The 26,628-nt window shown below is 40.7% G+C and overlaps 2 long non-coding RNA genes across 12 annotated transcripts in view; one reads left to right on the top strand and one right to left on the bottom strand.

Moving 5' to 3' along the window:
* Positions 1 to 26,628, top strand: part of LOC103541684 (uncharacterized) — a 99,318-nt gene that overhangs the window by 46,798 nt on the left and 25,892 nt on the right. For 2 of the 4 annotated variants that reach the window (XR_011527060.1, XR_011527061.1), the window contains one exon: positions 6,521 to 14,278. The exons of 1 other annotated variant lie outside the window; for it this stretch is intronic. This is a non-coding gene — a long non-coding RNA (uncharacterized lncRNA). Of the gene's footprint in view, positions 1 to 1,099; positions 1,147 to 6,520; positions 14,279 to 26,628 lie in introns of those variants that run through there. One more of the 4 variants, XR_011527059.1, reaches the window with a different exon arrangement.
* Positions 1 to 26,628, bottom strand: part of LOC103552892 (uncharacterized) — a 32,287-nt gene that overhangs the window by 1,378 nt on the left and 4,281 nt on the right. For 2 of the 8 annotated variants that reach the window (XR_011527052.1, XR_011527051.1), the window contains 5 exons: positions 25,245 to 25,288; positions 15,762 to 15,950; positions 15,059 to 15,259; positions 6,647 to 6,808; positions 1,595 to 1,658 (listed from right to left, as the gene is read on the bottom strand). This is a non-coding gene — a long non-coding RNA (uncharacterized lncRNA). Of the gene's footprint in view, positions 1 to 1,594; positions 1,659 to 6,646; positions 6,809 to 15,058; positions 15,260 to 15,761; positions 15,951 to 25,244; positions 25,436 to 26,628 lie in introns of all 8 variants that reach the window. The other 6 variants (XR_011527055.1, XR_011527056.1, XR_011527053.1 and 3 more) reach the window with 5 other exon arrangements.

Below are 26,628 nucleotides of genomic sequence, written 5' to 3'. Positions count from 1 at the left end.
AGGGGTCACAGTGAGGATTCAATGAGTCAATGCACTTAAAGGCTTCAAGCTGTTCCTGGTAATAATGCCTGCCCTCAGGAGATGCTAGAGTGTGACTCTCGTGGTGGGGTGGGGAGGAGGTGGGAACAGTGACCAGGGAGGCATCCAGGGAGAATAAGCTGTTTCCTGATCTGGGTGCTAGTTTCACAGGTGTGTTCAGTGTGTGAAAACTCATCAAGCTGTATGCGGAAGATAGGTGCCTTTTATCTGTATCACGTCTTCAGAAAGTTGTCTTTTTTTTTTTTATTAGTGCCTGGGAATTAAAAAATTCCTGGGAAAACTCCAGACTTTCAAAGGCTGTGAAATTGGTGGGGTCCAAGCCACATGTCCAAGGGGTAAAGGGCTTCCTGTGTTAGAGGAACCCAACTTATCTGTGCTAGAAGTAGAGTAAGCAGAAAATCACACTAAGATATAGATGTGATATGATGATAGGACAGGGCTGGAAAATAAGAAGTCCTAGAGGGGCTGACCTCATGGCATAGTGGTTAAGTTCACATGCTCTGCTTCAGTGGCCTGCTGTTTGTGGGTTCGTGAGTTCAGATCCCAGGCGCAGACCTATATACTGCTCCTAAAGCCATGCTCTGGTGGCAACCCACATGTAAAATAGAGAAAGACTGGCATGGATGTTAGCTCAGGGACAGTCTTCCTCAAGCAAAAATAGGGAGATTGGCAACAGATGTTAGCTCAGGGCCAATCTTCCTCACGCTGCCCCCTTATGGGAAAAAAAAAAAAAAGAATCCTAGAGAAGTGGGGAGGGATTTAGAGGCTCAGGAGGGTGGTGGAACCTCTTAGGCTGGGTGGTGGGGGTGAGGGGTTCCCTCTCCCATCCTCAGGAACTTTGTGACTATTAAGTCATTCCACGGTGAAGGTCTGGAATGCTCTAGAACAGAATACACATCTCAGTGCCCATTGCCTGAGGCAGCAGTGTGCTTTAGATGATGGACAACCATCTCTATCTCCTTTTCCTGAGGAAACTTAGTGAGACATGGAGCTTCAATTCCATTTTTAAAATTTCCATTGTGTGATTGGGCTTCTCCCTCTATCATTCTTCTTCCTCTAGGGGAACCAATTGCTGCCAGTCTTCAGAATAAAGGAGGCATCAACCAGGTAAAGGAGTCAAGGCCCAGACCCAACAAGACTGACTTCTGACTTTCCTGTTCCTCTTTCCATCTTGTAAATCAATTCTGTTGGCAGTGAGAGACATCTGAGATGGGAACATTTAGGAGAGAATGAAATTATCCTGTGGGAAAGGTTTAGAATGGGGACCAGGTTTTATCTGAAGCTCACAGACCATCTTTCTGGGTCTGATGGAGGGCTCTGGGGTGAAATCCAAACCACAGTAATTCAGTGGCTGTGGATGGATTGAGGTAGTTCAGGAGACCTGAAGGAGGATAGTGTTCCCCAACACTTCTTCAGCAGCTGCCTTCCTATCTTAGGTGTCTCTGGTATAAGTGTTTCCTTTGTGTTAGGGAAAAACTAAATGGCAATGTTGAACTTCTGAAAGCCTCTGGAGAGATGCCAGAGCCCTCTGTGTCCAGGAGCTTCATCATCCTACCTGATGAAGCATCAAGCATTGTAGGTCTGAGGCTTCATGCCTGTCTGCAGCTGAGGACTCCCAACTGAAATATCAACAGAGGATCATGTTCAGAAAACCTTTCTTTGAGTTTTTCAAAGTAAAAATAGGAAATATTTGTATCTACTTTAAAAGTGAATGTCTTGTACTTCCAATTCCAAACAAGATGGAGTAGAAACATTTCTCCCTACTCTTCCCAATAAATACAGCAGAAAACTCTGGAAATTATAAACAAACTAAGAAGGCTCTGAAAGATGTAGAAAAGAAGGTAGATCAGCCAGAGACCTCAGGACTTGAGAAACAACATAGCTGTGAGTTCCCTGGGTTTTCTTTTTGCCTCCTTACATCCCAGACTGCCTGCAGCTCAGTTCACATGTCCAAAAGCTGGAAACCCAGAAATGTCAATGGGTACAGACAAAAAGAGGCCCAAGTAAAGCTATCTCTCTTTAGCCAAAGGACATGAAAGGTACAGCCCGGAAGGATAGAAAACTCTTTGACAATAATTACTCTCATCCAGATAAACAAACCATACCTCTTCCTCACACCCAGGAAAGGCTAGTGGAGAGACTAGACTTCACCCTCACCTGGTGCTCTCATCACTCTTATTCAACAAGTACTCAAAGTCCTAGCCAGTGCAATAAGCAAGAAAAGGAAATAAAACGCGTACAGATTGGAAGAGAATACACCTCCCTATTTGCAGATGACATGATGGCCTATGTAGAAAATTTCCATAAATCTACAAAAAAAATTCTAGAACTAATCCATGAGCTGAGTAAGGTTGCAGGATAGATCAACAAACAAAAGTGACTTGTATTTCTGTACACCAGCAATGAATGCATGGAAATGGAAATAATAAACATATCATATATGATTCCTTTAAAAAAAGATGTATTTAGGTATAACTCTAACAAAGCTTGTAAAAGACTTGTACACTGAAAACTACAAAATGCTAATGAAAGAAACTGAAGATCTAAATAAATGGAGAGACATACCATGTTCATGGATTGAAAGACTCAACACAGGAAAGATGTTACTTCTCCCAATTTATCTATAGATCAACACAATTCCTTTAAAATCCCAGCAAGTTTTTTTTTTTTTTTTTTTGTAGAAGAGACAGGCTTATTCTAAAATTTATATGGTAAGACAAAGGAAGAAGAATAGCTAAAACAATTTTTTTTAAAAAGTGAGAGAAATCAGTCCACCTGATTTTAAGACTTACTATATGGCTACAATAATTAAGGCAACAGTTATTGGCAGAGGTGTATAGGCACACTGATCAATAGAACAGAATAGAAAACCCAGAATCAAACTAACTGATTTACTTTTGGGGCTGGCCCTGTGGCCGAGTGGTTGAGTTTGCGGGCTCTGCTTTGGCCACTCAGGGTTTTGCCAGTTCGAATCCTGGCACTGCTCACTGAGCCATACTGAGGCAGCATCCCACATGCCCCAACTAGAAGGACCCACAACTAAAAATACACAACTATGTACCGGGGGGCTTTGGGGAAAAAAAGAAAAAATAAAATCTAAAAAAACCCCACAAAAAACTACATTGATTTTTGATAGAGGTGCAAAAAGTAATTCAGTAGAGGGAGGATCATCTTTTTAACAAATGGTGTTGGAGCAACTGGATAGCCATAGGGCAAAAAAAAAAAAAAAAAGAAGAAGAAGAAGAAGAAAACCTGACCTAAACTTCACACCTTGTATAAAATTTGACTTAAAATGGCTTATAGATTTAAAGGTAAAACATAAGACTATAAAATTTTTAGAAGAAAACATAGGAGAAAATATCTGGGACCTGTAGCTTGGTGAAGAGTTCTTAAACAGAGTACCTGAAGTATGATTCATAAAAGAAAGAAAATTTTTAAATTGGACTTCATCAAAATTTAAACTTCTGCTCTATGAAAGACTGCATTAAGAGGATGAAAAGACAAGCTACATGGAGAAAACATTTGCAAATAACATATACGGTAAAGGACACATGTCTATAATATATAAAGAATCCTCAAAACTCAACATCCTCCCAATTAGAAAATGGGTAAAAGGCATGAAGAGATATTTCACTGAAAAGTATATACAAATGGCAAATAAGCAGATGAAATGATGAATACCACTAGCCTTTAGGGAAATGCAAATGAAGACCATGATAAGATATCACTATATGACTATTTGAAAGCTAAAATTAAAAAAAAAAAAAATGACGGTAGCACACACTGGCAAGGATGCAGAGAAACTGGTTCTCTCAAATTGATGGTGGGAATGTAAAATGGTACTGCCACTCTGGAAAACCACTTGGCAGTTTCTTTTTTTTTTTTTTTTTTTTTGCTCTTTATTTATTTTTTTTTATTAATGTTATGATAGATTACAACCTTGTGAGATTTCAGTTGTACATTTTTGTTAGTCATGTTGTGGGTACACCACTTCCCCCTCCGTACCCTCCCCCCACCCCCCCTTTTCCCTGGTAACCACCGATCAGATCTCCTTCTCAATGTACTAATTTCCACCTATGAGTGGAGTCATATAGAGTTCGTCTTTCTCTGACTGACTTATTTCGCTTAACATAATGCCCTCGAGGTCCATCCACATTGTTGTGAATGGGCCAATTTCGTCTTTTTTTATGGCTGAGTAGTATTCCATTGTGTATATATACCACATCTTCTTTATCCAATCATCAGTTTCTGGGCATGTAGGCTGGTTCCACGTCTTGGCTATTGTAAATAATGCTGCGATGAACATAGGGGTGCAACGGACTCTTGAGATATCTGATATCAGGTTCTTAGGATAGATACCCAGTAATGGGATGGCTGGGTCATAGGGTATTTCTATTTTTAACTTTTTGAGAAATCTCCATACTGTTTTCCATAGTGGCTGTACCAGTTTGCATTCCCACCAACAGTGTATGAGGGTTCCTCTTTCTCCACAACCTCTCCAACATTTGTCGTTCTTGGTTTTGGATGTTTTTGCACTTGGCAGTTTCTTAAAAGTGAAACATACAGTTATAGAATGACCCAGCAATCACACTCCTGGGCATTTACCCCAGAGAAATGAAATTTATTTCCACACAAAAAGCAGAACATGAATGTTCACAGCAGCTTTATTTGTCATAGCCCAAAACGGGAAACAACCAAAATATCTTTCAGTGAGTGAATGGATAAACAAATTGGGGTACATCCAGGCCATGGAATAGAGCAAACTATTGATACAATTTTGATGGATCTCAATGGCATTATGCTGAATGAACAAAAACAATCTCAAAGGGTCACATACTGTATGATTCCATTTATATAACATTCTTGAAATGACAAAATTATAGACATGGAAAACAGATTAGTGGTTGCTAGAGGTTAGGAATGATGAGTGGCAGGAGGTGGGTATGATTATGAAGGGTTAGCATGAGGGAGATCTTTGTGGTGATAGAATAATTCTGTACCTTTCTTGTAGTGGTGGCTACAAAAATTCATGCACATGAGAAAATGACATAGAACTATACACATACTGTGCCAATGTCAGTTTCCTGGTTTTGACATTGTACTATAGTTATTTAGCAAGTAACCATTAGGGGAAACTGGGTGAAGGTTCATAAGACCTTTCTATTTTTGCAACTTCCTGTGAATCTACAATTATTTCAAAATAAAAAGTGAAAAAATTAAAATACCCAAAAGTAAAATATCTTATAAGTTCACGCTGTTACCATCATTTCAGATTTAGGATTACAGAGTAAACCTCACTGATCTGACATCTGTGTCTCCTTTTCTCCACACCAAACAACCTGATTCTCAATGACACCATCATGAGTACCCCTTCCCTCCACTTTTTTTTACAATACACAGACTCAGAGTCTGTTGGGTAATAATACCAATACTCCCATCAACAATGTGACTACTGAAAGCAATTTAAGAATTTTGCAAGTCTTTCTGTCTTTAAGGTATATCTTACTAGGGATGTACCGGTAATTAGTTTAGATCACTTAGAATATCTTCTCTCAAGATCAAGCTACCAAAAGATATACATATACGTTCATTTGTTTAATTTTGCTTTTAATTTTAGGGATTGTATTTTTAAAATTTAACTTCATTTTGTAATTATGTAAATTCTGTACGTAGATTATGTTTCAAGTCAAATCCTCAAAACTAGGTAGAAGCCTAGATTTTTTGGGGGGAAGATTAGCCCCAAGCTAATATCTGCCACCAATCCTTCTCTTTTTGCTGAGAAAGACTGTGCCCATTTTCCTCTACTTTATATGTGAGATGCCTACCACAGCACGGCTTGATAAGCGGAGTGTTGGTCTGCACCCGGGATCTGAACCAGCAAACCCCAGGCCACTGAAGTGGAGCACGTGAACTTAACCACTACCCCTGACTGGCCCCTAGAAGCCTAGATTTTTATACCTTCTGTTCCCTTCTGTCTATAGGTAACCATTTAAAAAGTTTTATGGTTCATCCTTCCATTTTAAAATATGCATTTTCATATATATGCATATCTTTATATCCACCACTTTTTAGAATCTATACAAACTTAACCACATTGAAATTTTTACTTATTTATTGTGGTAACTACTTACTTATACCATACATTTTTGACAGGTGTATAACACTCCACTGTGTGGATATACCATTTGTTATTCCCTCACTTTTCTATTGATGGGGCATTTACATTTTTCTGGTTTTCTGCTATTATAATTACAACACTGCAGCAAATAGTTATATGCACATATCTTTTCTTATTTTTGCCAATGTATCTTTGGGATAGATTCCTAGAAATGGGATTGCTGGACAAAATGATAATTGTTATAGATATACAGATAGCTTTTGATTCATTAAAAAATAAAACACAATGAAACATGAAAGTGAAATGCAGAATTTCACTTCTGTGAGGATGACCACTAATTTTGACCCCTTGGTTCTTCCTTAGGTGGTGGAATGTTCCCCATCACAGGGGTGGGTACTGCAGCAGTTTGGAAGGTGAGCCTTCTGCCTGCCCCACCAACCCCTGGATGATCTTTGGGTAGTGAGCTGAATTAGGAATGCAGGTGAATACCTCTGGTGGTGCCGAGCAGGGTACCAAGTTATTTCTGGGACTGCTCTGCTCTCCAGCCTCTTGGGGAAGTCCAAGCTCTACTTTGCACTGACTGTTATCCATCTCTTGATGTAACGGGACTCCTCTGTGTCCCAACCATCATGCTCATTCAATACATCCACCCTAGGAAGAGAAGATTATTAGGAAAGTTGAGAAAACTGAGATTCAGAAAAGGTAAGTCTCTCTTGCAAAATGCCATAGCTAATAAATGATAGAGTCAGTTTCAAATCGTGGTCAGTAGAATATTCTGGAAGATGATGGAATAAAGGTGTTTCTCTGATCTTTCTGTTTTCCAAAAAATTATCCAAAATCAACAGGGAGAATAAGAAATAGAAAAGTATGAAACACTTGGAACCCTGAATCACAAAATGTCAAGTCAGAGAGACGAGAGAAGAAAGGTTCATGGCTTAGCTAAGGGAATGAAACTTAAAACCAAGTGGTTTCGAGGTGTGTGTGCATGTGAGTGAAGGTGTGCGTGTGCGAGTGTGTGTACGTACACATGCCTTGCTGGCTTTTGTCATGTAGAATAGGAGGAAGGCTCGGATATGGGGGTGCTGCAGGAGCTTTAAAATGCTGAGTGAGGTGCAGCCCTGGAAACAGGAGTTATTTGAGTCTATATAAGAAGCAGTTAGATATCAGATTCCCATCCCATGTCTGCAAGAGACCTAGAATTCGTTCTTTGGCAAACTGAGCCAGAGGATAGGAGGCCAGGCTGGAGAGGAGAGCTATGTCTTGGTTTGCTTTAACAGGAAGTCACTGGGTGATATCTAAAATGGGCAAATCTGCACATAACAGCAAATGCATCTCATTTGGAGACATAGCAGTAAAACCTGGAAAAAAATAACCCAAAGTATTAAAAATGATTGCTTCAACAAAAATAAATAAGTGGTGAAATTGGGAACAGAGGAAACCAGGAGGGCCAGATGTTGATAGACATTGAAACTGAATGACAGGTACATGGAGAGTCATCATACCATTCTCTCTACTTTTGAGTATGTTTGAAAATTTCTATAATTAAAGAGTAAAAATCAAGGGCCACCGTTGTTATTATTATTATTAAAGCACCATTTGACTTTTGAAGCTGTTCACCAGGAATATCCCGATGGCAGAACAGCAGCAAACCTGGTTTGTCCACTCCCTAGTCTACACTCTCAATACTCTTAAACTAAGCAAGACAGCTGAGGTGATGGAGGAAGCCCTGGTTTCTGGGGTGAGACCTGGAGGGCTTTGAGAAAGTTGCCCAGCCTCTCTGGGCTTCGAATTCCTTATCGGTAAAATTAAGAGTGTGGACCAACTCCGAAGTCAGTAATACTAGGATTTAGCAGGGTTGGAATAGACTCTGGGAAAGGAATGGGACAAGGTGGGGGAGCAGAGTGTATTAAAAATTTTGTGAGAAAATGAGGGTTAAAAAAAGTGAAGATTTGTCACTGTCAAAGAATCTTAAAAAGAATGGTTTCCACTTTTCCTTATTTTCTCCTCTAGTGCTTTGTAATCCTCTTCAGCCAATTTAGAAAATGCCCCTCTATGCTCTGGGAGGATTATATTCAACAGGAGCAACATTTGATTACATGGAGGAGCTTAGCAGGGACCAGTGAACACCACCGGTGACAGTGACTAATGAAAGAGCAGGGCCGACAGCGTGTGAATGGGAACGAGTGTTGTGTGGCTGCGCTTCCACTCTTAGTTAAATCGAAGGGCCCAATTTGGTCTGCTGAACAAACATATTTATGGAGGTTTATTGAACACAAAATTAATTTAGGAGACATTAATCTAAAGAGAACTCGACTGACAGCAACTGTGGTGGTATTTAATGGAAGACAGAGTAAAAAAATGAGCCAGCCCTGCCACAGCCCTTCCTTTTGTTGAGAAAATGTGAGCATCCCCAGGGCTTTAATAGACTCTAATCCTCTCTTTTGAACAATACAGCCTCCAAATAGACCAGTGAGCAAAATAGAATCCCGAAGAATGCACCGTCTAAGACATAACGGTGCTGAAGTCCCGTTGGCTTCAGGGCGAGATGCCGGCTGTGCACGGGCACATCTTCTCTTCTTGCTTTTGCTTTCTTTCTATGTTTGTTTGGGTTGGGGTTTATTTTATGTTAGACTGTAGCCTGGCTTCTCACAGTGTGGTCCACAGACCGACACTGTCAGCATCACCTGGGAGCTTGTTAGAAATGCAGACTCTCAGGGGCTGCCCAGACCTGCTGAATTTGAATCTGCATTTTAACCAGATTCCAGGCTATTCATAAGCACTTTAGAGTTTGAGAAGTTCTATTTCATAAAGTTCCCTCCGTTATGAGGGAAAAATGAGAACAACCTAACTTCAGGTAGTCCAGAAAACCAAGAACTGTCTGAACTTTTCCCCCTTCCACATGATGAAACTAAAGACCAGTGCAGAACATTTGGAAAAAAAAATACAGAGAAGTACAAAGGAAGAAACAGTCATCTGTAATCTTGCAAACCCAGTATGAAGACAATGAACTTTTTAGAGTGTGTTCCTCCTGTCTTTCTTCTATTCATATTATGTGTATTTTTAAATGCAAAAATATAATCAATCCTTCATTCGTTCATTTAATCATTCAACTTATTGAGCACCTAGCAGGCACTGGGTGCTGGGGATACAGTGATGAACAAGACTGATAAGGGTCGTGGGGAAACCAATATGCAACCATATGTGACTTAACCAGAGCCATACCATGGAGGGGACCCCTCTGTTTCCCCTTGCCCAATCTCTGCCTTCTTGTTCCCTATGTCTTTGTGTCTGACCCTCAGCTCCAGAGAGACAGGGATGGTCTCCCCAAAATCTGTTCTAACTGGCCTTGCCCTCACCCAGACACTTCCCCTTAATCCCCCTTCCTCAGGGTCTTGTTAATTATAAGATTAGCTAATGTTTATTGAGTACTTACAGAGTGCCAGTCACTGCCCTCAGTGCTTTGCATGTATTGTCTCTTATCCTTGCAACAATCCCATCAGGTAGATTATCAACCAAGGTCACCCAGATAGTAACTGGCAATCAAACTCCAGGGCTAGCCCTGAGCTGATAACACTGATTCATGCTAGAGTGTTAATGGATAATAGCTAACATGTGTCTGTCTGTGCATTTAATAGGCAATTATCAGAGAGCAGACAAGATTCCTTAACTCAAAGAAATTGATCCCTAATTGTAACATTTTAGGAAGAGAGGGAAACCAAGTAGGGTGGAAGGATGTTAGAAGAGGGTCTTCCATGTATGCCCTATTTCATATCATTTAATTTTTTGGTGATCTTGTTACATTGTGTTGGCTAAATGGGGAAACAAATATCAAAAAGATGTTCCAGTTACTGAGTCTAAAAGCCCTTTAAGAAATTTGACCTCCCGCAATACTGTCTATTTTAGATTCCCAGCCAGGCAAATGTTGTGGACCCCAGAAGCCTCCTACTTATTCTTCAAGGCTCAGCCCAGAGACTTCCTGCTCCTTGAAGTCTTACCCATATTAACAAGGCCAAGCTCCTTTTCCCTCCTTGTTGTAACGTGCTCTTCCCACTACCTAGTTATAGGACGCTGAGTCTGTGACTTGTCACTCCAAGCCTCAGTCCCGTCATCTGTAAGATGGGAATGATCGCAGAGTCTACATGACAGGACTGTATCAAAGGCTGCAGGGGATATGCTTAGCTGCCTGACCAGCACGTGGTAAACACTCAGTAATGGTATCGATTGTTCTTTTCACAGTACAGCTTTTTATCTTTTTATTTGCCTGTCTATCTCCCCTTTTGGGCTGTGTTTTGGAGAACAAGGGCTATGTCTTACTCATTTTTATATTTTAAGGAGCAAGGACCCAAAATTGGTGTTCAGTGAATGAAAGTACTAGTAGAAAAGAAAAAAAATCAGTACCTACGTTAGGCAAGAAATGAAGACAAGGATTTCATTTACGGTAGCGCCTCATGCTCCGGGGCATAGAAGCAGAAGAGGACAATTCGTGCTTATGGAGGGTGTGAGTAAATATGTTACATTTCCAAATGTTTCCAACGCATCGATAAAAATTAAGTAAATGTCCAGTGATCTTGCCTCTGCCTTTATATTCGTGGCCATTGCCAGTGGTTTGGTATATTCTTCAGTGTGAGGCTTCATAGCTATAGGTTTAAGTAGAGCTTGTCATTGGTTTAGGGAAGATTTAAGCTGATCATTGAATTGGAAAACACCTATAAAAGAAGGTTAAAGGTCCAGTACTAGCTGATATTAGAAGAAAAAACGTTTAGAGCAAATTGATATTATTACTAAGATGATAGGAAAATTGTGTGTGTATATGCGTGCATACACAAAGAATAGTTTTCCGTATCTCAAGTCATGTTTACACTGATTTGGGTATAGACTCATCTCAGTTCCTCCTACAGACAAAGCAAGTGGACCCTGGCAGTTTGGGGCTTTAGATCTGCCCTAAGGGCTTTATATTTGACTTAAGGGATTTAAGTTAGTTATAAACAATGGTCATTTGAGACCATCTTAAGCTGTTATCTGCTTCCTAAGTTATAGAGAAAGGTCTAGGAGTAGTCTTTACCTGAATTTATTTTTTTAAATATAAGAGTTCCTTTGCTATAATAAAAAATGCTGGTTAATGAATTTCTTGGGGAATTTTATGCAATAAAATATGAACAGAATACACCTATAAATTAATTTCACAAATGTCCCAGGTTATTATTAGCAAGGGAAGGACCATGTTTCTCAAGGGCCTAATAATGGCCTAGAACAACTTTAGACCTCTAGAGATTAAATAACAGTACTACTATAATTATAATGTTAAATTTCTCTGAAAGGCTCAATAATAATTCTCTCCCAGCTTCTGGTTGAACTCTCTGGCCTCCTCTGACTGACAGCAGACCTTGGAATGGAGAACTCTCCCTCCAGATGGTCACTCTGATATGGTACCGGTGGCCTCTGAAGGCTGGGGTCATGCCCATTGCTCCAGCTTCCTGTATTCTTAGCTTGCAGCTAAGCTGCATACTTAAGCTTTGTTTCTCTTTAATTTGTTTTTCCTCTTAGCACAACATTATTTCCTTTGTTGGCCACAACTCTGAACGACCAGTGCAACGGGAAGTATGTTCAGAGTGTGCTACCCTGGCCAGATCCATCATGGCTGCCCCACTTTTCAGTCAGTCTAACCAAGATCCTCCCTCAACACTCTCAGCCATTGTCTAGTGGTCTTAGACCTCCTAAAGGGGACATGGGGAGGGAACCTCAGGCCAAGTCAACTGCAGAAAATGCATGGGTCCCTGTTCATTGCTCTGTCAGAAGACTGTCATCCTGGGTGTGTTTGGACTTTTGATTGAGAAGGAGAATAAAACTTAATCAGTCATCAATTCATGCACTGAAGCAGAAAGCACTGAGCTCCTACTTTGCTCTAGCCTTTGATCCGGCTGCTGGACATACAAATGTACACAAAGACTTAGTCCGTCTAAGAAGGAGCCAAAGGTTGATATGTGAAAAATGGACACGTAAAAAAATATCTGTGGAACAGCGTGTTGTGGTGCTAGAGGTACGTCACAGGGAAGCTCCCCAGTCTTCTCTACGGGTGAAAAGCTACCTTAGGCAAGTAGCCACACCCACAGTCAGCCTATGAGTGTCCTTTCTGGGATTTGACTCCTGTTCTCTTCTAGTCTGAAGAGTAATGCCTTTATCTGTTCCTCTAGCATCATTCATTCATCATCCGTTCACTTGTTCATTCAACAAACGTTAAGTACCTACCAAGTGCCAGGCACCTTCACAGGTTTTAGGAATGCGAATATGACTTCTTGTTTTCAGAGAGCCCATAAGTAGACAAGGAAAAAGACCCTTAGAAACTAGTGTGACCAGTGCCCTGTTAGTGGTATAATCTTTAAAGACTTCATGGAAGATGATTCATCCACTGGGGCTATAGGGTGGAATTGGGAACTCTGGACTTGTCCCATTTGCTTAATGGTGACTCACTGGATGAATAAAGGTATGCAGAGAGGCAATTAGAATTATTTTCAGTTGAATAACGTACCTAAAATTCTCTGGTGCAGAATGTGTGGTCAGAGATAAAATTTCAAAATTGGTGCTTTTTGAAAATGATGTGATATGATAGTGGGATGTTTTATACTTAGCAGAACTTATGCACATTTCAGGTATTTTTATCTACAATTATCTTGTGAATCTTGGGGCAATGGTGAAGCAAAGATCTGCCTTTGTCCGTGACATGTCAGCATTACAGATGTGAGTCACTGGTATAAACCTTCAGAAGGGGTGTCCCTGGCCTCTACCTTGTGAAGCCAAAGAGAGCCTGGGGTGGCAACAGGTAAAGTGGCTGAGGGAATGAGCTTTGCAACCTCCCTGATCTGACTTTTATTTCCAGATCTACCACTTAAGTTGGGTATATTTCCTAACTTTCTAAACTTCAGATTTTTATTTTTGTAAAATAGAATAAAATTGTATTTGAGAATTAAATAAGGTGATGCAGGTTAGGTTGGGTTCTCCAGTAGCAGACTCTGAGTTGAGGATTTGTGTGAAAGTGATTTATTAGGAAGTGGATTTAGGAAAAAGATTGTTTTTATGTAAGAAGAAAGGCGGTTGTATACATTTATTTTCCTTGATGCCTCACAGATTTGCAATTCCACCTCTTAAATACACAACCTTTTATTTTATTCCATTGATCAATGTATTCGTTTATCATTGTTTTAATAACTATAGATTTACATTATAGATTTAGTTTAGTTATAGATTTACTATAGATTTACTAGCTATGATTTACAGCACATTTAATATGGATCCCCCTTAATACTCTCCTTTTTTGAATATTCTGGCTATTCTTATGTATTTGTCTTCCCAGATGAACTTTAGAATCATGTTTATCAAGTTTCTAGAAACTTTATCTAGGAATTTTGATTGGCGGTGGTTCAATTTATAGATTCAGAGAACTGACATCTTCCCGTTTTTAATCTTCCTATCCAAGAACATGACATTCCTCTCCGTATAGGCCTGTGTTCTGTTAGATCCTTCAGTGCAGCTTTATGGTTTCAATCTTATAGTCCATATACATGCTTGTTGGATTTATTCATATGTATCTTATATAAATGTGAGTGGGATCTGTTTTTATATTGCATTTTCTAAGTGAATTAGATCTTTATTCTTGTTGTATAGGAAACCTGTTTTCTACATTTATTATGTACTTGATCACTTTATTGAATTTCTTATTATTTCTGTTAGTTTTTCAGTTGATTTTCTTGTGTTTTTGAGGAATGCAATGAAAATATATGCAAATAATGGGAAATTTGCCTTCTCATTTAGAATATTAATGCTACTTATTTTACTTTTTAGTTATTTTCTTGTTTAGCATGTTTATACTGTTTGGAACTCTAATCAGAATGCTTGTGTTTTACCACTAAAAAGGATACAAGCTATTGGTTTTGTGTTTGTATATATTATTAATTTTATTGAATTTCTAAAAAATCAGAATTTTGTGCTCTTTGGAAATCTCTCTTGATCATCACATGATTTCTCCCTTTGATCCATTAATATGAAGAAATATAGTATTAGATTTCCTAATTTTGAACTGTGCTTACCTTCCTGGAATAAATCCCACTTGAATTAATTTTTAAAATATCCTTAGATTCTCTTGCTATTAAATTCAGACTTTTAATGTATATTTATGAATATTGGAGTGTTTTAAACAAAATTATCATGGACAAGTTCTAGTATAAGCACTGTGTCAATGTGGTTAAAAGAATGAAAATATTTTCCTTCTTCTCTTATTCTCTGATTTGTCCTAAAGAGCATATGAGGTTTGATTTTGAAATAACTTGCCCCTGAAACAATTTAAGACTGGCACTTTTTTGAGGAGTAGTTTCTTTCTGATAATTTCCCCAATTTTGATCTGTGGAGATAGGAGAAAGTGAATTATTTTCAGCTTCTCTTATCAAAGGGAATTGTCAATTATCACTTTGGCCATTAACTGAACCTAGAATTGGCTTTTCTGGAAAGCTATTTTCTTTTCTTATGAGGGCACACCGAGGAGCATCTACAGCCATGTTAGTTGCCTCCCAGGTTTGGGGGATGGGAACTTAGTGGACTGACTTCAGGGCTTGGTCATTTCCTCCCCCAGGACAAGACTTCCCTGAGAGGAGAAAACAAAGCAGGAAGGCGGGCTGGGGCTTAAATCCTGTCGCTGCTTGGCCCTCCCTCCCCATTGGAACCTGTTGTTGGGTTCCTGTATTAGCCCAAATGTTTTCAAATGCCTCCTAAACATCTCCTAATGAGAATCTCACCTGTCACCTTGTCCTCCAAATGACATTTCCTTCCATAGTCTTCGTTCAATTAACGGCACCACTACCTACTCAGTTTCCCAAATCCAGAGCTTGAGTTTTGTCCTCGATTATTCCTTACCTCTTACACATCCCATTTGATTTGTTGACAGTGTCTCTCACATCCGTCTCTTTCTCTCCGTCACCATCGTTGCTGCTTTCCTTCAGGTCCTTAAACCTGGTCACTTCATTTTGCATTAGCCCCGTCATCAGTCTCTTACTCTGGTCTTGTCCCCTGCTGTGTTCTCACTCCTCCAATCTCCTCTACCCTTGTACCTGTGACCTTTTTAAAAGATGATTGATTTTTATCAAAGTACTGTATATAGTTAAAAATATCAAATACAAGTATACAATTACTGGTGTGCATTTTTTAAATCAAAAAAGCTATGAAAACATATTTTTTGGGTACCTTTAGCACCAAAGCTCATTCTGGTGGCAAAACCTGAATTAAACTTAAAGTCTCATTGTGAAATATTGTGTTAATTATTGGATGCTGCCCCACACCCTGATGGGAGTAAGTATGATACTGTACGTGCGTGATATTATCTTTAAAAATCAGAAAATATCTGAATTCTGAAATACATCTAGCTTCAAGGATTCAAGGTTGTGGGTTGTGGTTCCCCATCCTGCTCTCCAGAGGCAACTCTGTAAACTCCTTTAGCTTTTAAAAATTATAGTTATATTCATATTTTTAAATAACATGCTTAGTCTTATAGTTCTTGATTTCTCAATTTTGAACATCTGTATATTGACTTCCTGTTATAATTTATGAAGATTTGGCTTACCTCTTTCCCAGTTGTGTTGGTCAGCTCGGGCCGCCGTAACAAAGTGTCACAGACTGGGCAGCTCAAACACCAGAAATTTGTTTCCTCACAGTCCTCCAGGCTCTTCTCTTCATTTTCTTCATCATTTTTCTGAAGCACATCTGTAGTAACTTTCCCAGAAAAGGCATGGGATATAAGTTTTTAGATTCCCTGCAGGTGTGAAAATGCATTTTATACTCACACGTGATAGTTTGTGTGGGCATAGAATTCCAGGCTGTGAACAATTACTCATTAGATGTTTGAAGGCATAGAACCCTCATGTCTACTAGACCTCAGCGTGGCTTGGTGTGTACCTGTTTGTGTTCTCTCTGGAAGCTCTGGAATCTATCCTGGAGATTCTGAAATTTCACAGTGACACGCCTTGTAGTGAGTCTTTTTCCACTCATTGTTTTAGGTATCCCTTTCACTTTGCTGGCTTATTTTTCAATTTTAGGAATTTCTTTGAAAATTTCTTCCTGTTTCTGTGTTCTCTTTCTGTAACTCCTATTATTGAGATATTGGACTCCTAGAATGATTTTCTAATTTTCTTTTCTCCCCTATTTTCCATTTCCATTTCTCTGTTTGACTTCTATAGAGATTTTACCTCTGACGTGAAAAGTTGATTGAAATGTGTGTCCCCTTTAATGGCTCTGTGTAGCTTTCAGAATAAAGTCCCAGCTTCTTTAATGATCAGCTCTACCTAAAACTCTTCCCTTGTCGTCTGAACCCATCCTTTGCTTTTCCGTGATATCTTTTGAATGTCTCTCTCAGTGCTTATCACACTGTATGATTGGTTCTACTCAGTTGTCTCTACTTTTTTTGTGAGCTTCCTAAGGATGGGGATTGACTTGTTGACTTTTCATCCTGACACACTCAATAATGTTTGTTGAGTAAATGTGAACAAAGCTACTATACCCCCCTTCTTAGGCTGATCACCCCCGAAGTGGGTCTTGAGATGAAGATTGGTGTGCAGGTGGTTTGTTAAGCAACTGCTCCCAGTAGAATTTACTAAGGGAGTGGGGAAGCAGGACAGGGAAGGGAGAGAAGCCAGGCAAGGATGTAATTTTAGGCAAAGTCATCAGCCTCAGTCTAATCCTCTAGGGGAATTCTGGAGTGTAAATTATTCCTCAGAGTTTGTCCAAACTGGAGGGAAGGGAGTTGAGTTTTCATAATCCAGCACTGTCTGGGATAGAGCAGAGTCTGTTCTGGGATAGGGCAACCAATCACCTTGCTTGGTCCAGGACTATCTTGGTTTTAGCATTAAAAGTCTCATGTCCCAGGAAATCCCTCAGTCTGGGGCAAGCCAGGACAGTTGGCCACATTAACAGGTATTTCCAGCTCTCTGTACTTGCAGACAAAGTGACTCCAGCAGCTCAAGGGAAGTCCTTGGAGGAGAGAAACAGCTGCAGCTATTAGAAGCTGTGGTACACAGAATAATGGCCTCCAAAGATGTCCACATCCTGATCCCCAGAACCTGTGAATACCTTACCTTCGATGGCAAAAGGGACTTCGCAGGTGTGATTAAATGAAGGATGTTGTGATGGAAAGATTATCCTGGTTTATCTGGGTGGGCCTTATGTAATCATGTGGATCCTTATAAGTGAAAGAGAGAGGCAGGAGAGTCAGAAGAGATGTGATGACAAAAGCAGAGCTCAGAATGATGTGATCACTGGCTTTGCAGACGAAGGGAGCTACAAGCCAAGGAATGCAGGCAGCCTCTAGAAACTGGAGAAAGCAAGAAATGGATTCTCTGCTAGAGACTCCAGAAGGAATATAGCCATGTGACGCCTTGATTTTAGCCCTGTGAGACCTATTTTGGACTTCTGACTTCCAGAACTCTAAGATTATAAATTTATGTTGTTTTAAACCACTAAGTTTATGGCAATTTGTTACAGAAGCAATAGGAAACTAATACAAGGCAAGCTGAGGGAGGGGAACACAGAAACAGTAAAAGGGATCTGAGGGGGCCAGGAGGTGCCCCAACAGTATTTTCTCCCTCCAAATCAGAAAACTAAATTGGAGAGCTAAAGCTTTAAATCAATGGTCAACAAATTAGTTGACTGTCAAACTAGGGGGGCATGGCGTAGTGATTAAGCCATGGCGTCTGGAGGTTGATGTCCATTTTAACCAATCTTGGCTTTGGGCATTTTTAGCTCTATGACCTTGGCATGTTACATAAGCCTTTCAGAACCTCAGTGCCTTGTCTGTAAAATGGGGATAACAAAACCCAAGAGCTAGTCTCCAGATTAGATGAATACGTATGTAAAGTGCCTGACACGCAGTAAAACCTCAAAGTAGATATTACTGGTAGCACAATAGGATCCCATCTCTATTCAACTACTACAGTCAAAAGACAGCATAAGGTGAAAATTAAGCTTGGTGAATATTAGGGATTAAAATCACTCAACTCGCCCAGAGTGTACAGAATATAGGGTTTTGTGTTCATTATCTTGTAAATAATGTGTACATATGAGAGGTTGCTTGTCACCACAATGGGAATTATATAATACTGAGTCCAAGTGCAAAGCATATGTTACAGTATTTTAAGTTACTTAGACAAGGGAGGGAGTTCTTGGATATTGTGCAGCGGGCTCCTCCGTACGTCTGGTATTTTAGCGTTTTTTTCAGTCCATGGTTTGTTTATGTAAAGGATGGCTTTCACCTTCATTTGCGTTTGCTCTCTTCCTGAGATCTTTGTTAAGCCAATAAAGTTGCCCATGATACCTGTGCCTGTCTTCTCTTTCCATGGTTATCTGGGGGGTATTTTCCTAGCCTTTGAATATGCTAAGCAGCCATAACTGGAGAAAGTTTAATAAACAACCATTAAGTTGCTATTAGAAGTGTCAGGGCTGGTGTAACTAGTAATTTTGTAATAATTAATGAAGCTCACCTGTAACTATAAAGCCACTTACTGTCCCAGATCAGCTTCAACTGGATCTAGAAATGGGCCCTACAGACCCTCTGTTATCAAGGTTCCTGCTGTCCAGGTGTGCGACCTTGGATATTTTATTCATCTCTATTAGAGAAGAGCACCCCCAAACTCAAATCAGCTAAATGTGGAGACTTTTAAACAGCTCTTCAAAGAGGCCAAAGCCAGCGGTTATATGTGGGGGCTAGGAGCCATCCAGAAGTGGTGTATCTGTGGTCTGCTCTAGCCCCCTCTTCCAGGTCACAGAGTCAGAGCTGTTGAACATCCTAGCAGCCCTTTCTTCCACATTCCAGGGACGTCATTGGGTTGGGCTGAATCTCTTTTAAATGTGGTGATTTTTCTGCCTTGGGTGAAATGGTGACAGAGAAAGGGCGGAAGCCAGGGGAGGAGGGGGAGGTCTTTGGCTGGGCTGTAGCCCAGGGGGCCGCCTGGAGCCTGCTGAGGAAGGGAGTGGGTGTGGGAGAGCTTGCTTCCCTCTGAGGCTGCGCCAGCTCCTGGAAACACTGCCTTTCTTTCTGAAAACCCTCCGTGAGGAGGACCAGTTAAAACAACAAAAGACATCAATCAAACCTTATGGGGTGATTTTAAGGCCAAAGGGAAAGTATCTAGATGGAAAAGGGAGGTGGTCAGCAGTGGGAACTCCACCCACTGTCTGCTCTCGCAGAGCCTCACTTTGCAGCCCCTCACACCCTCTGACCGCACTCTCCCCACCTCCATCTTGTTGCCCTGGAGCCTGGCCCCATTGCCTTGTTCGCCAGATGAACTGCCCTGTCTGTGCCTTGCCTTAGGCAGGGCCTCTCGGGGATAGAGCTGTGTTTGTCTCCGCTGTGTGTTGAACTTGGCAGGTGCAGGAGCATCTCATTCCAAGTCAAACCACTACCTTTCAGAAGAGAGGGCTGGCCTGGAACCCATGGCGTGGGGCGGCTCCCGTCTACAACCACCAATGGTTGGAAGCAAATGTTGTCCCTCACCATCACCCGTGCCAGGCCTGCTGTTGGTAAGGACTGGGAGGGGAAGAAACAGGCATTCAGGACTGGAGGTAATAGGAGGAGGCTGGAGGGCTGTGGGCAGGAGGAATGAGGGCAGCTTCACAGAGAGAGGTTCAAGCAGCCCCAGAGAGTCGACCGTTGCTTTGGACAAATGAGCAGTTATTGGCCACTCTGATGCCACCTGGGTGCATACCTGAGTGTGCAGAGCCAGCTCAAGAATGAGGTCTTGTTTCTCAAGAACTAGCCCTCCTGTTGGAAAGCTCTGGAAAGACAATGAGTACATTCAGGAAGCTTTTCTCCCTTTGCTTCCCCAGCTGGCTGCCATGGAATCTTTGCTCCCATAAAGAGAGGCTGCCCTCCAAGGACCAGGAAGGGAATCCTGCAGATCAGAGGGGCAGAAAGACTCCAGCCTCAGTTTCTCATTTGAAAATTGTTGCCAGATAGTGAGATCCGTTGTCCACTTCACCTGTGATAATGACTCCCTGACAGTTCAGTGTAGACATCTAGACGCCAGCTCTGCCATATACTAGCTATGTGACTTGGGCAAATGACTTAGGCTCTCTGTGCCATGGTTTCCTCATCTATGAAATGGGGATATGGCCTATCTAGTAAGTGTTGTGAAGATGAGAGGAGAGAACATCTGGGAAAGCGCTCACTTGGCTATTATTTTTATCAGCCTCTGTGCAGATGTCATAGCATTTTTACATGGAGTTTCTCACTTTCTCTTCATAATCGTTCCACGAGGTAGAAGTGGAAGGGTGGTGTGAGAATAATTACATTTTCTATCAAAGTTTTCAGAGCTTTGCCAACGGAAATGATGGTATTGGCAGCCCACATCTGGCACAGAGAAAATGACCCCAGCAGTTTTGTGCCCATGTTGGGTATGTTTTCTCTTTGCTTGGTGAACTGGCTATGAAACAAAGAATTTCAATGGAGGTAGACAATGTTGACCATTTTGAAGACCCTCTAGGGCCACCAAAGATGGGTAATCTGGTTTAAGGAAAACAATTCATTATCCCTACCAATGCTGTGCAGTAGAAACTTCTTGTGAATCACTCACGGAATTTTAAATTTTCTTGTAGGCACATTGGAAAAGTTTTTAAAAAGTGAAATTAATTTTAGTAATATATATATATTAACTCCCATATATTAAAAATATTACCATTTCAACACATAATCCAAAAATTATTGAGATACTTTATATTCTTTTTTTCATACCACGTCTTTGAAGTCCACTGTGTATTTTCCATTTACAGCACATCCCAATTCCATTGCTAAGAATTCATTGGAAATTCTTGATCTGTATTTAGATTTCATAAACCTGATAGCTGCCAGAATAGACTCACATACTCAAATCATTCCAAATACACTTAAAAGTTTTCCAGTAATGGAATCGAATGTCGGTTTTTAACTACAAATTTAAATTAACTAAAATTAAATAAAATTTAAACTTCAGTTCCTCAGTCACACTGAGCAACGTTTCAAGTGCCCAGTAGCCACATATAGCTTGTGGCTGTCAAACGGGACAGAACAAGAGAAGTTGTATTTGCTACCCCGTTTTCTTGTTTGCCTGTATTTCCAAAGTTAGAATTATCTTCATTAGCTTTCTTTCCAAGAAGGTTTTTAAGTCACTTGCCTATTTCACAAGTATTTTAAACTAGACCACACTGTCTAGTCACCTAACAGACACAGTGACTGAGGAAGTTCTACTGGTGACTTTGCACTGGGAGGGAGCCATGGAGTCCGCATGACTCGGGATTCTCTGCCACAGTGACTGAGGGAGGGCCCCAGTGTCAATCCAGATGTAAATAGTATAAAACGTTAATTTCCGTCTTTTGTGGAGGAGGGCAGACAAAAATAAACAGAAATGGAAGATCTAATGTTCTCCTCCTACACTCCTGTGGATCACCTTTGCATACCACGCTGGAAGACCAGGTTTGGAACATTGCTGCTGTGATCTTAACCTTTCCCCCAGCTGAGGCACAAGCTCGGTCCTTGACTTTCAAGGAATGGGTAGTGTTTGTTCTGGGCCTTTTCCCTTCTGACCTCCTCTTCCACCCCTAGAGTTCCTGGGTCCTTTTTTTAACCTGAGGAAGATTTGCCCTGAGCTAACATCTACTGCCGATCTTCCTCTTTTTGTATGTGAGGCACTGCCAAAGCATGGCCACTAACAGAAGACTGGTGTAGGTCTGTGCCCAGGAAGCAAACCCTGGGCTGCTGAAGCAGAATGCACCAAACTTAACCACTAGGCCACAGGGGCTGGCCAGCTTTTTGGTTTTTTTAAAAAGCATCATGTAGTACATTCATTTTAAGACTTTTGATTAAATAGTAAATACTTTGTCATCCAAAATAAAAAACAAAAAAATGTTTCCAACAGGAGTCACAAAGATGTGGTCACATCTTTATTTTAGGGTTTGACCTAATTTTATTCTTTGGGTACAAATTATACAATAGTTTTTCCCTCAAAATTGCCTAAATATTTCGGCACACTGTAATGGAGACAACATCCTGGGAATTTGTACTTATATTTCCAGTGTTATGATTTTCTCCAGCTTCACTATTTTCAGAAACAGAGATGCCTTCCGGTTTATGGAAGGATTATGGATTGTTTCATTTGTTCGAGATTTCAGAGTTTGGGCTGTGTCTTTGCTTAGCAGTTTCATCCTGGCTGGGTTCTGGGTGGTCCATTTCTTCTTCCATTTCTCTAAGTGACCCTCCTTACTCCTGCCACCTTTATTTTTCTTTCTTCAGCTATTTTGCTACTTAAGTCATCTGAGGTGGAACTTTTGGAATCCTTGGCTTTCTGTGGATACAAGTTTGACTCTTATGACCCGAGCAGGAGGAGCTGTTCCTTGGTGCTTTTCTTCTTTCCTGCTTCCCTCTTGAGGAGGATCCAGATTAAATTCTCTGAGGGAGTGAAATTCTTGGCAAACCGTAGGGACTTTCTTCCTCTCTTTTGTCTTGAATTGTATAAATAAAATATTCCAGAGCCCTGAAATGTTGTTTTGCACAAATGCCTCATGGGGAATACATTTTACTGGAGGAAATTTAGAATGTTCCTATCTAAGTTCACACAGGCTTCCAGCATACGGGTGACTTGTGTGTGGCTGTGCTGGGCCCTGCTCAGGGGCTGAGGCCCCTCTTGCTAGTTATCATGGCCTAGGACGTGATTCCAGTTTCTTTGATCTGTTTTATTTTGAGGAATTCTAACATTGTTTTATAAGCCAGGAGGTAACTTCTTATTGCTTCTGCTTCTTTTCTCATTTTAATTCCTCAATTTCAAATATATTTATTTCCTTAGCATCAGCTCTTGCCTTGTCTTCCCAGGGAAGAAACTCCCAACTGGGAATAGTTGGGCTCCGCTTAGCTTTTTGGAAAGTCTCCCCAATAAACACTGGTCCAGGATGGAGATTTGCATACATATCTATGCATAAAAACTCTCTGGGTTTCCTATCACCTTCACCTGCCCCCTAGGGGTCCTGTTGCCAAGGGGCAGGGCACTGAAGGGGAGGAAGGTGGCAGTGTGGTCATGGCCAGGGACCAGAGCACCTGGATTTCCATCAACCATGCTTCAACCTCCCATCTATTTTGTGAACGGTTTTTATTAAGGGAGTAGTATTTTAAAAATAGCTTTTTGTTTATGAATCAAGACTATTATTGCTTTTTGTTATTTAGTTCATTAATTTCTGCATCTAAATTAATTGAGTGCATTTTGTCTAGTTTTATTTTGTTATTCTTTCCCTAGCTTCTTGAATGCTTAGTTCACTTATTTTTCTATTATGCATGTATTCCATTTAAGAAATCTTTGCTTATCCAAGATCATAAATGTCATATCAAAAAGATAAACTGCTATGTTTTCTCTAGAATCTTTATAGTTTTTGCTTTCATATTTAGGCTCTATGAACCACCTGAAAACACTTTTTAGTGTAAGGTGAATTAGGGATTGTGTGGTTAGTCAACTGACCCAGCAACATTTATTGGAAAGTAATTCTTTCCCAATGAATAGAATGAATTGGGTGATCACATGTGTGTGAGCCTGTTTCTAGACTCTCTTCCACTTGTTTATTTTTTTATCTTTGCTCCAAAACCTTGTCATAGCTTTATGATAATGTTTGATATTTGTTATTATTCATCTTCTAGGTTCAGTCTTTTTCAAAATTGCTGTGACTATTCTTACTCCTTTGCATTTTCATGTATGTTTAGAAACAGCTTGTCAATTTCTGTGGATAGGGTGAAAAATGGTCCCACAAAAGATATCCATGTCCCAATCCCTGGCTCCTGTGATTACCTTGTATAAAAAAAAAAAAAAGGTCTTTGCAGATGTGATTACATTAAGGATCTTGAGATGGGGAGATTAGCCTGGATTATCCAGGTGAGTTCTAAACGCAACCACGATTCTGTCTAAGAGAGAGGTAGAGAGAGATCTGACTACACAAAGAGGAGAAGATGATATGAAGATGGAGCAGAGAGAGATTTCACGATGGTGGTCTTGAAGATTGGAGTGATGTGGCCACAAGCCAAGGAAAACAAGCAGCCACCAGAAGCTGAGAAGTAGGGAACAGATTCTCCCTTAGAGTCTCTGAAAAGAGCAGGCTCCTGCCAACACTTTGACTTCAGCCCAGTTATACTGATTTCAGACCTCTGGCCTCCAGAACTGTGCGAGAATAGCTTTTTGTTGGTTTCAGCCACCAGCTTTGTAGTAATTTGTTACAGCATCCTCAGGAAATGAATATAATTTCCAAAGAAGAATCTGTCAGAAGTTTGTTGAGGCTGTACTGAATCTATAGATCACTTTGGGAAAAACCGACATCTTAACCATTTAGTCTTTCTCTTCATGAACGTGATATAGTCTTTCATTTACTTAGAGATTTATTCATTTATGAAGAGTTTATTTTTTGCCTGTGAAATGTTGGTCAAAGGGCCAGCATTGAAAGGCACATGGAGAGGTTGGCACTATGTCCTTGCCCTGTGCCTTACTGCCACCTGTGTCTGGGTAGCTTTTGTCCACAGGAAAGGAACAAAACCAGAAAGAAAGGAAATGTAGATTGTTGTTCCACTCAAGGGGATGCACAGAAGGGTGAGGTCCTCTAAGGAGCAAGCACTGAAAGAACTCTTCTGAGTGAAGCAGGGATGGTATCTTTGAGAGTTCCCGCATGCTTCTTACTGATGTCACAAGAAAATCACCTGGACAGTTTAAAAAAAATACTAATACTGAGGCACACTGTAGAGTTTCTCATTTAATTGGCATGGCGTGGGACCTGGGCACCTATATTTTTGGAAAGCTACTCAGGTTATTCAGCTATGAAGCTAGGGTTGAAAACCAGGGTGCTACAGAAAAGATATGAAATCCTGGGACTGTGGGATCAACAGAAAAGGGAATTTTAGCTCCTTGTTTTAAGACTGGAAAGGCTGATCCTGGATGATGGAGGGTGTTTCTGTATATGTGTGTGTGTGTGTGTGTGAGAGAGCGAGCGAAATAGACAGAGGGAGAGATTGGGGTGAGGGATAGAAATAGGGAAGGAGCTTGGTCCACAGGGAGATACTTACCTCAATATGGTGGTGAGAGTGTAAGAAACTGAAGGGAGGCAGCCCTGTTTAAGAGGGAAGATAAACATGAAGCAAGGACATTTGGATGCACATAATCCAACCACGCAGAGGTCTTCCGATCTGGAAAGTGGGGCTGAAGGGCGTGATACCTGTGATTTCCATGGCAGCTTGTAGCCTGCCCAGAACAGTAGCTGGATGTGGATTAAGTACGAGGATAAGTGAGCATTCATTCATTCAACAAGTTTTGATCTCGAGGATAACTGACAAACACATTGGCATTCCCGATGCTCTCCTATTCATTATTCTCCTCCTTAGCATTTATCCTACATATATTCCTATATATATTTCATATATATGTGTATATATTCATGGTATAGCTTACTAAGCTATATATTTCTGAAACATATATGGGATGGGTATATATATATATACAACAAGGGATTATCACAATGTATAGAAGAGTCATACAAATCAATGTGTTATTTCATTTAAGAAAAATGGAGGTTGGATATGAACAGGAAATTCACAGAAGAAACATGAATGTTTAGTAAAAATGTGAAGAGTCTCAGTTTCACTAATGTGCTGTGGATTAAAGTGCTGTGTGAGCTGCAAATCCACTCTCCTGTGCTCTGCTTGTGGTGCTGGGCCTGGGATTCTGTGAACTGTGTTTCTCTGCTAGCTGACTTCCACTAGTTTCTGCCAGAAGGACTGGGAGGAGGAGAAAGGAGAAGGGACCTTCTCTTTCTTCTGCATCTCCTGTTTATCACAGTGTCACCTCGGGAACCGCAGTAGTCGGTTCCTTTTCCCAGCTTCTTTCCTCACTCCCTGAGACATTATTGCATGCCTTCACAGTGCCCCTCACATCTGGGCAAGGGTTTCTTCTCTGCATTTGGAGTTCAGTTTTTGGAAGTTCCTTTTCCAAGCTCCTGAAATGTCCACACCATCCATGCAATGAACCTTGATTTGTGGTCTAAACCTATCCACGTGGCTCCTCTCCAAGCTTCTGGCTTCCGAGAACCCCCACCCCACCTTCTGTTTCCCCAGCCTTGGGGGTGGATATGCTGCCTACATTTGCTACCTTTGTCTTACCTCTGACTTTTCCAGGACTCCAACATCTGTTCACCCAATTACCTCTATCAATTCTCTCTTAAGCTAACTAGTGTGGTTTTTCATAAGACTCACTTGAAAATAAAGTACAAAACACATTATAATATAGATCAAGGTTTTGTCTAGGTTAGAAAACCCGAAGTTAGTAATTACCTGATCCCAGGAATTGCTCAATAGGTCAATCCCCTGATCCCTTGCTATTTTCACCTTTATGCAGCTGTAGGGGGAAGGTGGTAGTCTACAAGCCTGCGAGAGCTAGAGTGGAGCTTCTTATGTC

This window comes from Equus przewalskii, chromosome 15 (genome assembly GCF_037783145.1).
Source record: "Equus przewalskii isolate Varuska chromosome 15, EquPr2, whole genome shotgun sequence".
NCBI classification, from domain to species: domain Eukaryota; kingdom Metazoa; phylum Chordata; class Mammalia; order Perissodactyla; family Equidae; genus Equus; species Equus przewalskii.
The sequence above is the reverse complement of the archived record's forward strand: the minus strand, read 5'-3'. Positions and strand labels throughout refer to the sequence as shown.